Source organism: Nicotiana tabacum, chromosome 10 (genome assembly GCF_000715075.1).
Source record: "Nicotiana tabacum cultivar K326 chromosome 10, ASM71507v2, whole genome shotgun sequence".
Lineage (NCBI taxonomy): Eukaryota > Viridiplantae > Streptophyta > Magnoliopsida > Solanales > Solanaceae > Nicotiana > Nicotiana tabacum.
This window is the reverse complement of record NC_134089.1, coordinates 170,237,269-170,248,403: the sequence shown is the minus strand read 5'-3', so window position 1 is coordinate 170,248,403 and position 11,135 is coordinate 170,237,269. Positions and strand designations below refer to the sequence as shown.

Here is an 11,135-nt window from a genome sequence, read left to right as displayed (position 1 = left end):
CAAGTTACAAGTCTTTCTAAGAGTAACTATAAATAAGGAGTATATCATTGTTCCTGGATATTAGGAGATAATAGAAATAAAATGCAACAGAAGGTGAATTCGGGGCCTACAAACGTCGAACATGTATACCTTGAAGTCTCCAACAACGGATACATAAGTCTTCAACCAATTAGATCATAAGTACCTAGATCTGCACAAAAATATACAGAAGCGTAGCATTAATAAACCATAGCAGTACCCAATAAGTATCAATCCTAACCTCGCTAGAGTAGTGGCGAGCCCAAGTCAAGACACCTAGCAGACATGAAAATTTATGCATGATATGACATAAAACTAGCAAGGAAGGAATATCATTATAAGTCCAAAAATAGAAATATTTCAAATCACCATCAACAATGAAAATAAGGGAAACACGAATGGAAACGAAAACATCCAAGAAATTAAGCAACAACATAGTCGGGTATAGCTGAAATATGAATGTGTTCAAGTAAGGGAAATCTATGACAACTTAGTCAGTCAAATCAGTCCAAATGTACGAATTTCAATAATAATTACCCTGAGTATCACATCTTGTAATCTCATATTATAAGTCACAACTTCCAAACCTTACACACATGGCAATTTGTGCCCATATTTTCCAAATCACTTTTGCACGGCAAAATCCTCGTGCTACCATGTATCTTGTACTCGTATCAAATACTACTTTTCAATATTTAGGATATTTAATCTACATGAAAGCATAATAACAACCTATTCTAAAGTAGGAAAGACAATTAAGAAAAATGAGTTTATTTTAGAAATTATTTGGGTGAAGGAAATTAGCATTTTTAATTAAAATAAGCACCAGATAGTCACTGGATTAAATTTAGAGTTTGTAAAATAAAAACATAACATGATCCATAAGTAAGATAAAATCATCAGACAGAGTAAGGAGTTTAATTCGAGAAATCAATTAAAGTGAAATGTGACAATTGTTAACAATAGTAAGGTACGTTAAAAATTCATTTACTTGAAAACCAATATGTTACCAACAACTCAACAAAGTATGAGATAATGACTCAGCGTAGTAAATTCATCTTGAAAATCAATTCACCAAATTAGTAGTAATATGAAAGGAAAGCATGGAATGATGGCAGAGCAGTAAACTAATGGAAACAACACAATCCTCAAAATCAGTAAATCCAAAATATATGTTTTGAGAATCACATATGATAAATACTGAAAGCTAACAAAATACAACAGTGAGTACAACAAACACAATCCGTTGAAGCGCGAAACCCGATCCCACAATATAAACTTTAAACAAATCTGTTGCGGCGTGTAACATGACCCCTCCATATAATCATCTATCAATATCATAATCCATCCTTATTCCGCTATTTCATCATTTTCATTATTGTTGCAGCGTGCAACCTGATTCCACACATATCATCATTTTCATTACTGTTGCGGTGTGCAACCTGATCCCACACATATCATCATTTTCTTTATTGTTGCGGCGTGCAACCCGATCCCATACATATCATCATTTAAGAAAATAATTTATAACTAACTATGACATACCACAAAATCAAAAGGAATAACGAGGCTATACAAAGAAGTCACAACTGATGAAAAAGTTACACGATAACCCATAAAATCAAATAGCAAGGAATGATAACCCATAAACTAAGACACAATTTCTGAGAATCAATTAACATTTGAGGCATGTAGCAGATAACCCATGAATTCAACAAACAATTACAATCTACAATAGCATGTAAGGATGAACTTGATAACGAAAGATGGATCATGTACTAACAACTTTAAGTAAAGCACGCAAGAGCGATCCTAACGATGAAAGATATAACATGAACGGTAACTATAATTAATTGCATGAAAGAAGCCTAGTGATCTAATCCGGTCGAATACCACAAACAAGTCCGTCTACATACTCATCACCTTATCTACACGCCTTCCATATAATTCAAACAGTACCATCAATCTAAAACCTAAGGGGTATTTTTTTCACACAAAGTTATGCAAGATTCTTACCTTTACGAAGGTCGATACTCTAAAATGACCTTCTCGCGTGAAACGGCCTCCAGACGGCTCAAATCTAGCCAAATAATTTCATAAAATAATTAAAATTCATAGGAAATAATTCTGGGTAATAAAATGTCGGCTTTTAATTTTACACTAAAAAGTCAACCCGAAAGTTAACCCGAGGCCCGCATCTCGGAACTCGACAAAAGTTTCACGAAATCCAAACACCCATTCCGATGCTAGTTCAATCACCAAAACTATCAAATTCCGATATCGAATTTTCCTTTAAATCTTCATTTTACATTTTTTCTTCCATTTGATTCACAAATCTAATGACTTGAATATGTATGAAATACAATCACTTTTGGTTAAGGAACACTTACCAAAATCAAACTCGTGAAGAATCACCTAAAATAGAGGTCCAAAACTCCAAAATTAGTAAAAATGGCAAACCACGAATATATGATTCTGCCCAGTTTCCTCGCATTTGTGGTATGGATTTGCGCGCTTGCGAGCTCGCTTTTGCCAGAAAAATATCGCACCTGCGGACTTCACTTAGTTGCGTAAGTTTCGCACCTACGAGCAGTACACAGGCACTTGCGGGGTCACTTTTGTGAGCCAAGAAGCGCACCTGTGAAGGCCTCTGCTTCTGCGCCTTTATTTTCTATTTCTGCGTTTACGCAGGTGCAGGAAATACTTCGCACCTGTGACCACTACCTGGTCCTTCCCATTTTCGCTTCTGCAATCACTGCCTCGCCCACGCGGTCTCGCACCCACGGTTAAATCCATCGCAGGTGCAATTGCATCTATGACTGCCAAAAACCAGCCTTAACACAATTTCCAAAATGATCCGAAACTCGTCCGAAACTCATCCGAGCCACTCGAGACCCCGTACGAACATATAAATAAGTCCTGTAACATAATATGGACCTACTTGAGGCCTCAAATCACATCAAATAATGCCTTAATTATGAATTGCACCTCAAATCGAACTTACGAATTTTCAAATCTTCCAACTTCTATAATTTGCACCGAAACATGTCAAATTGACTCAAAATAACCTAAAATTTTGCACACAAGTCATAAATGACATAACAAAGGTATTCAAATTTCTGGAATCAATATTCGAGCTCGATATCATCAAAGTCAACTCATGGTCAAACTTATGAATATTTCAAAACTTCAGCTTTTCGATTTTTGCCAAAATGCATCAATTTAACCTATAGATCTCCAAATCAAAATTCGGATGTGTGCCTAAGTCCAAAATCACTAAAAAGCTATTGGAGTAATCAAAATATCATTCTAGAGTCGTCTACATAAAAGTCAAATCTCCGGTCAACTCTTATCACTTAAGCTTTTAAAATAAGAATTATTCTTCCAAATTGATCCCAAATCATCCGAAAACCAAACTTGATCACACACGCAAGCCATAATACATTATACGAAGTTGCTCGAGATCTTAAGCTACCAAACGGGATGCTAATTCCCAAAACGACCGGTCGAGTCGTTACACTCCTAAAAATTCCAGATTTTAATTAGAACTTACATATTTTATTTATAAATTTAATGTTTTGTTAATCTGTTATGAATTAGGTAATCGGTATTTTAATTGATTTTTTAACTTTGCATTTTATTGAAATCTAGTGTTTAGGTCATGTTTTAATTGAATTGAATTTATTACATATGACGTAAATTGAATGTTTAAGTTTGTATTGACTTGAATAGTTTAGTTAGGAATTGAATGTTTAACTTTGAATTGAATTGGGCTTTTAGGCTTTGTTCTTGTGAATTGAATTTTTAGGAGTAAGTGTTGAACTTTTTGGATAGAGCTTATATTTTGTGAGGTTAATTAAAATGTTTAGTGTAACGACCCGGCCAATCGTTTCATGAATTACCGCTCCGTTTTTCCCATTTCTGCTTCTTATTGTCTTGTTCAGCTGTATTATGTGATATCGGGTTGGTTGGTTTGGATTTGGAGAGGTTTTGGAAAGGAATGAGACACTTAGTCTTTCTTCAGTAAGCTTAGGTTGAAAAAGTCAATCGGACGTTGACGTATGTGAAAAGGACTCGGATGTGAATTTTGATGGTTCAGATAGCTTTGGGAGGTGATTTAGGACATATGTGCGTGATCAGAATGTGTTTTTGAGGTCCAGAGTAGATTTGTCACGACCCCGGTTCGCCCTCCGTGAACCATCGTGACGGCACCTAGTCTCTACGACTAGGTAAGCCTAACAATGTGGAAAATAAACCAATTTATGGAAGAAACAATTAAAAACCGAAATAGTGAAACAAAACAATGTTTAAAAGTGCTGCTCGGCATACACAATATCAACTATAAAAAAACTAATATATTTTCCCAAAACCTGGAATATCATGATCACAAGCCTTTGAATGTCTACAAGTATCTAACTCCAGAATATCTAACAAAGGAAAGAAAATATAGAAGGGCTAATACTTAAGAAAATACAGAAGGGATAATACTTAAAAGGGAGAGTAGAAAGGGACTCTTCGGTCTTCGAACTCGGCAAATATACCTCGGAGTCTCTACAAATGCCTCGTCTCAAACGTGATAAGTCTGATTGGAGGTACTTGAATCTGCACATAAAAACATGCACAAAAAGGGACATGAGTACACCACAACGGTACTCAGTAAGTGCCAAGCCTAACCTCGGTCGGGTAGTGATGAGGAAAGTCAGGGCCCTACTGAGATTAAATAAAATATGAGGGATGGCAGGATAAGATAAGCAGTACAATTGAAAGCTAATAGTAAGAATTTAATCCAGTAAAATAAGGAATACAATAACTGGAACAGAGACAAAAACAATTACAAGGAAATACCACTCTTTACAAGGATAATAATCGGGGATCTCTCGGTATCCCAAGGATTTTTTAGTACCCTCAATATATGCCAAGGATCTCTTGGTATCCCGAGGATCTCTTGGTATCCTCAATAAATTCTAGGGATCTTTTGGTATCCCGAGGATCTCTTGGTATCCTCTATATACATGCTAGGGATCTTTCTGTATCCCGCACCTCAGGTCAAATCATAAATACGTACATGAGATCTCCTGGGATGTCGTCCCGTAGTTCCAAAGTAAAACACACAGCAGCAACACAAAGAATACTCAATTTGAGCTAAATTTTGTACAAAGTAAAACATGTAATTCTAACATAACATGCTTCACATAATATAAATAAGTCAATTTAAGCAAATAAGCAATTAAGTTAATTAAAAAAGCTTTTCTAAGCTAACAACATGCTTAAATTTCAAGTAGTATAAAACAGGAAAAAGGAACACAATTGAAGCTACTTAAGGAAAACCGTATTTTCAACAATTAGCTCAAGTACGCACTCATCACCTCACATCCATGGCATTTCAATTATCAAATATACCAAGTCCTAAGGGGAAGGTCCCCCACACAAGGTTAGGCAAGCTACTTATCTCGAACAACTCAAAATCAACCCGAAACCATGCTCTTGCCACGAGTACTCGACTCCAAATGGCCCAAATCTATTTAATTCAATTGCATAAAGTAAATAACACTTTAAATAACTGATTCTACAAACAAATTCTAAGCTAATACGCGAAATTAGGTAAAATGACCAAAATGCTCCTAGGGCCCACATCTCGGAATCAGGTAAAATTTATATTTTCAAAATCCTCATACTCTCACGAGTTCATGCATTCCAAAATTATCCAAATCAAAGGTCAGATTCCCAATCAAAATTTGAATTCTAGATCTAAGAATTTTCTTCCAACTTTTCCCCAATTTTCATCTCCAATCCGAAATTAAATGATAAAACTAACAATAGATTGATGGAATATAACTAGAAAGGGTTAAAGAATTGTTACCCAATGATTTCCTCTTCAACTTCCTCCCAAAATCGCCCTCTCCCGAGATCCAATTTGGTTTTTCCAAGTTTTGAAACTAAACCCTCGAAATCCCTATTTTCTGACCAGTGAAACCGCATCTGCGGTTCTGGGAGCGCACCTGCGGAAGAAGGCATCGCAGATGCAAAAATCACTTAACGGGTTGGGTCCTCTTCTGCGATCGCTTGGCCGCATATGCAACACCGCATATGCGAAAACACAGTCGTACCTGCGGTCCTGGAACTTTAGCCCAAACTCGCTTTTGTGGCCACCTAGCCGCTTCTGCGGCACCGCACCTGTGGTCCCACACACGCAGGTGCGGTTATGACAGGTTCAGCAATGCAAATTCCTAAGTCAAAATTCAACTTCCGTCAAGCACCTGAAACTCACCCGAGGCCCCTAGGACCTCAACCAAACATGCCAACAAATCCTAAGACATAGTTCAAACTTGTTCCAGCATTTGGAACGCTCAAAACAACATCAAAACACCAAATTAACATCAGATTCAAGCCTAAAAACTTCAAAAACTCATAAAATACGCTTTCGATAAAAAGTTCTATCAAACCTCGTTCGAATGACCTGAAATTTTGCACACACGCCACATTCAACACTACGGAGTTACTCCAACTTCTAGAATTCCATTCCGCCCCTCGGATCAAAATCTCACTATCGAACCGGAAACTTCAAAAATTCAACTTTCGGCATTCCAAGCCTAAATTAGCTACGGACCTCCGAAACATAATCCAAACACGCTCCGAAATCCGAAATCACCCAACAGAGCTAACAGAACCATCACAATTCCATTCCGAGACCGTCTTCACACTGTTCCGACTACGGTCAAATTTCCAAAACCTAAGCTCTTATTTAGAGACTAAGTGTCCCAAAACACTCTGAAACCCAAAACCGAACATCCTGGCAAATCAAAATAGCAGAAACAAACACAGAAAAAACCGTTAATATGGGATCAGGGCATTAATTTTTAAGACGACCGGCCGGGTCGTCACATCCTCCTACACTTAAACATTCGTTCGTCCTCGAACAAGCATAGAGACAACCTGAAGTAGTGAAAAGATGAGGGTAACGACTGTGCATATCCTGCTCGGTCTCCTAGGTCGCCTCCTCGACTAGCTGACCCCACCACTGAACCTTTACTGATGCAATGTTCTTTGGCCTCATCTTTCTAACATGCCTGTCCAATATTGTCACTGGCTCCTCAACATAGGACAGATCCTTGTCCAACTGGACTGAACTATAATCCAACACGTGCGACGGATCACCATGATAGCTTCGGAGCATAGAAACATGAAATACTGGATGAACTCCTACCAAGCTGGGAGGTAAGGCAAGCTCTTAAGCAACCTCCCCAACACACCTCAATGTCTCAAAAGGGTCAATAAACCTCGAAATCAACTTCCCCTTCTTCCCAAATCTCATAACGCCCTTCATAGGCAAAACCTGAAGCAGAACCTGCTCTCCAACCATATAGGAAACATCACGAACCATCCGGTTCGTGTAACTCTTCTGTCTGGACTGGGCTGTATGGAGTCTATCCTGAAACACCTTATCCTTCTTCAAAGCATCCTGAACCAAGTCTGTGCCCAATAATCTGGCCTCACCCGGCTCAAACCAACCCACCAGGGATCTACACCGCCTACTATATAAAGCCTCATATGGTGCCATCTGAATGCTGGACTGATAGCTGTTATTGTAGGCAAACTCCGCTAATGGTAAGAACTGATCCCAAGACCCTCCAAACTCAATAACACACGCACAGATCATATCCTCAAAAATCTGAATAGTGCACTCGGACTGTCTGTCCGTCTGAGGGTGAAATGATGTACTCAACTCCACCCGAGTACCCAACTCATGCTGCACCGCCCTCTAGAATTGTGATGTGAACTAAGTACCTCTGTCTAAAATGATGGAAACTGGAATACCATGCAGACGAACAATCTCTCGAATATAAATCTCCACCAACCGCTCCGAAGAATAAGTAGTACACACAGGAATGAAGTGTGCGGACTTGGTCAGGCAATCCATAATCACCCAAATAGCATCAAACTTTCTCCAAGTCTATGGGAGCCCAACTACAAAGTCCATGGTGATCCACTCCCACCTCCACTCCGAGATCTCTATCTGCTGAAGCAACCCACCCGGTCTCTGGTGCTCATACTTCACCTACTGACAGTTGAGGCATCGAGCGACAAATCCAACTATATCTTTCTTCATCTGCCTCCACTAATAGTGCTGTCTCAAATCCTGATACATCTTCGCGGCACCCGGATGAATGGAATACTGCAAACTATGGGCCTCCTCTAGAATCAACTCCCGAAGCCCATCAACATTGGGTACACAAATCCTACCCTACATCCTCAATACCTCGTCATCACCAATAGTCACATCTCTGGCATCACCATGCTGAAACTTGTCCTTGAGGACAAGAAAACAACGGTCATCATACTGACGCTCCCTGATATGATCAAATAAGGAAGACCGAGAAACCATACAAGCTAGAACCCAACTTGGCTCCAAAAGATCCAATCTCATAAAATGGCTGGTTAAGGCCTGAACATCCATCGCCATAGGCCTCTCCGATTCTGGTAAATAAGCCAAACTCCCCAAACTCTCTACCCGATGACTCAAGGTATCGACCACCACATTGGCCTTGCCCGGGTGATACAAAATAGTGATATCATAGTCCTTTAGCAACTCTAACCATCTCCTCTGGCGCAAATTTAGATCCTTTTGCTTGAACAGGTGCTGCAAGCTCCGATGATCAGTATAAATCTCACAAGGAACACCGTACAAATAATGACGCCAGATCTTCAGGGCCTGAACAATAGCAGCTAACTTAAGGTCATAGACAAGATAATTCTTCTTGTGTACTTTCAATTGTCTGGACGCGTAGGCAATCACCCTATCATCCTGCATCAAAACCACTCCAAGGCTAATCCTCGAGGCATCACAATAGGCAGTATAAGTAGGAATGGGCATTCAGTATTTCGGTTTGGTATTAATAATTTCGGTTCGGTATTTCGGTATTCGGTTTATTAATTGTGTATACCAAATACCGTACAAAAGTATTTCGGTATGGTTAGGCATTTATTATTTTGGATCGATATAGTTTTGGTTTAATATTCGCTGATAAAGAACAACGAAATGCTGATAAAAATCCTGCTTACACACACTCCTAATCTGTTTCTAAACTTTAACATTGCACTAAAAAAGTAAAAATAACGTGCTGGCCTAACTTTAACATGGCACTAAAGTTAGGTGTTAACCCAGTAGAGGTTCCTCCAGAGGTTTCAATGTGGGTGTCTAGAGGTCCATACTGCAGGTCACTATTACCCCAAGTAGTGCACAAACCGCTGAAACGAGACCTAGTGCATACCGATTGAGGGAGAAGAATGAGCATCTCGTACTGCAGTTGTGCAGTTTTGGAGAGGATTCTACATACATTTGCCAAAGTAAATGAAGAGTTATCTGATGAAAGGAAATTACAAATAATCTAGGTTATTAAGAAAAGTAAGATGAATTATGCGCGCTATTACAGACTTCTTTGTAACAAGTTTAGTAAAGTAAAGGGATCTCTGCTAGAGTTTATTAAAAAGAGATGATGAAAAACTGAAAATAAGAGGGTGAAGTAACAAGTTCTTGGCTGATAAAAAGGCAAAACTGTTAACTACTTAACTCTGTTAATGAACTTAAGATGGAGCTAATTCATTAGTTTTCCCCAAACACGCTCAAAAATGGATATTGAAAAATTAGATGACTACACATAGAAGCTGGCCATTGACCAAGATAGCAGAGATACATGAACAAATGCTTACTCTGATTTGACTCGAGAACGAACAAAGCCAACCCACATATCATTTTATCCAAAAAACTCAATGATCCGTACACAAAAGCACAACCATTTAGATCTCGGCCAACCAAGATACTTTGCATGCCCACTCCAGTCACTTGTTAAGTCATATAGGAAAGAGGTGCACATGAATACTGTAATTGTTGGATTTTTGATCTCATTGCATGTTTTACAATAAATCGAGCATTTTAAATAATTATTTCTTCCAATCCATATCTCAACAAAGAGCCTGACTTCCTCATGGAATAATAAAAACTATAAACATGTATGCACTTGGCTTTTTTGAGAATGGTGAGGAATATATACATGTATGCAAGGCTTAATGTAACCGAACATAATTCCACAACTCAAAATATTATTGCCCACTCTTTAGTTAAACAATACTAATGGTTATTTAAGTGCCAACTACCAAATGTTAAACAAAAACCACAAGAGATGGCTAGACCTCCTTTGTGTAAAGAGTGTCACTAAGAAATAAATGGAAAATTATCCTATCTCTGGTTCCAAGATGAAACACGCCCACAAAGCAGCTTCCAATGAAAATTGATATATATATATGTAATCCAACGATATTGCATATTCAAAAAGTAATGAGAACAAGACAAAAGAAAATTTAGAGTAAACAAAACAACCACTGAAAGGTAACATACCTAATTTTCTATAGCAACAGGTGTCCCTGATCCGACAACATTGAACACGACCAAAGCAACTGCATTTAAGATAAGGTTTGCAATCATCAAATTCATCAGGTTCAAACAAATGCAGAACAAACCAAAATTTAATGGTTTCTCACATGTGCAAGGAAATATAGCATGAAGTCATAGAGGAATTATAACACTATGAACAATTTTATCTCGGGTTCTCAATTTCAAACTAACAGCTAGAGCAGAATTATAACAAAGCAAATAAATATAGACAACTATTGTAATCAATGTAAAGTCTAAAACCCATATGCCTAATATCATCTCCATCTCTGTACAATGTTCACCTCCCGTACAGTGAGGAGTTGACTGTCGTCGCCCGTCCCACCGTCTGTCGCTCGCTAGTCGCCCGTCTGAGGAGTTGTGCCGTCGCTTGTCTGCCCTAATTTTTCTCTTCAGGTTCAGAGTTTACTGTTTAGACAAAGACGACTTTAGAAATTAGAAGTTTAGGTTTTAGTTTTAGAGTCTTCACTCTTTAAAGTTTAAACCCTAATTGAATTATTGGGCTTGGGCTAAGGCGTTGGAGCGGGCTGGGAATTATAAAAAATTGTTGGGTGCTGGGGTGGGCTGGCACCTGGGAATTATTTTAGAAGGTCTTTAAAAAATTTGGTTAATTCGGTATTTTGGTATACCGAAATTTCAAGATCCTAATATCGAGAACCGTACCGAAATA

The 11,135-nt window shown here is 38.4% G+C and overlaps 1 long non-coding RNA gene across 1 annotated transcript; it reads right to left on the bottom strand.

Annotated features, from left to right (window-relative positions):
• Positions 1-4,343: 4,343 nt before the first annotated feature.
• On the bottom strand, positions 4,344-10,903 carry LOC107793369 (uncharacterized). Its single transcript, XR_001649708.2, has 3 exons — positions 10,750-10,903; positions 10,412-10,470; positions 4,344-4,620 (listed from the first exon to the last, which is right to left on the bottom strand). It is a non-coding gene; the product is annotated as an uncharacterized LOC107793369 (long non-coding RNA).
• Positions 10,904-11,135: the final 232 nt, after the last annotated feature.